Genomic DNA, 1,319 nt, shown 5'->3' with positions numbered 1-1,319 from the left:
CAGTTTCACAACTGCTAACAAATTTTAAGAAATCATCTAAGTCCCTTTCAAATATACTATCAAATAGTAGACATACTTCAATTGAAGTTACTCTGATCTGGCTCTTCTTTTAATAAGCGTCAAAAATCATCAAGAATTTATCTTAAGAGATATTGCCTGAAGCTTGAATACTAACCACTGCCTATTCATTAGCATCAAATGTGCACAGTCTTCAGATTTGCATGTAAATGAGGCTGAATGTGAATGATGCAATATGCAAATGAGCATTGATCCTTGTATGAGATAGACAAAATGTTGTGATCAAAGTGTTTGCTTTTGGTGCAATTTTGCATCTTGTTTTTATGCCTGCAGTGACACTAGTGCTGCAAACAAGATGAATCAAAATCCCGTCATGTTCACCCTATGAGTGTCAGTAACTTGAAAACTAAGCTGTATATACTGCATTGATGAGTTTGAGCATTGGAGCAGAGGAAGCTCAACATCGAGGTCACTGGCTGAGTGCATTTGTTACTCCCTCACCTTAGGAAAGGTCTGAGACAAGAGCTAGTCACTTCCCTAGCAGGGATCTCCCGAGCAAGGAGAACAAGCAACCAGAAACCTGTGGCTGGCAGGTGCTGCAAAAGAGGTTGTGCTGTGGCATGTCTACTATTTCCAGACCAGCTGATGCTGCTCTCCTGGTATTGGAAGTGGTTTGTGGTTGGCTTGGCTGAGTACAATGGTTGAGATGAGACAATGTCTCATTACCCAATTCAGACTACTCTTCATCTGCTCATATTTTTCCTAAATTGAATATGCATCACACACTATACTGTAAGTGCTAAGAAAAAAATGATTTGCAGTGCTTTGATTTCAGTACTTCTTTGTTGTCATCAAACAGAAACACAGAATAGATCTCATATAATAATTTCCTCAACAGCATCTTTTATTAGCATTTTCCAGGATATATTCCTCACCAAACTTCAGACAATTTTCCACTCACTTTATCAATGCACTGGACATTGATTGGGTATCCATCCTGTAACACACAGCATATAAGTCAATTTAAAACACTGTTAATGCAGAGATGAATCAAAATACTACAGAACATATGTTCAGTGTGTCTGAAACGTACTGTGTCAATCATAATAAAGTCTTTTTTTCAACTCTTCTTTGTGAGTTGCATCCAAAATATAGGGCACTTTTTCACAAAACTGAACATTTTGCAACAATTCAGACAATCGTCCTCCATTTTGTGACATTTGCTTATTGACCCTGTGCATTAACGCTACATAAGCTGTATTTTGTAAGTTTAAAACTTCTCTTCTTCCCTTTCTCCAAAA

The 1,319-nt window shown here is 37.6% G+C and overlaps 1 non-coding gene across 1 annotated transcript; it reads left to right on the top strand.

The window, feature by feature from the left end:
- Positions 1 to 463: 463 nt before the first annotated feature.
- On the top strand, positions 464 to 770 carry LOC146811519 (Nuclear RNase P). Its single transcript, XR_014967252.1, has one exon.
- Positions 771 to 1,319: the final 549 nt, after the last annotated feature.

This window comes from Triturus cristatus, chromosome 7 (assembly GCF_964204655.1).
Source record: "Triturus cristatus chromosome 7, aTriCri1.1, whole genome shotgun sequence".
Taxonomy (NCBI): Eukaryota; Metazoa; Chordata; class Amphibia; order Caudata; family Salamandridae; genus Triturus; species Triturus cristatus.
The sequence above is the reverse complement of the archived record's forward strand: the minus strand, read 5'-3'. Positions and strand labels throughout refer to the sequence as shown.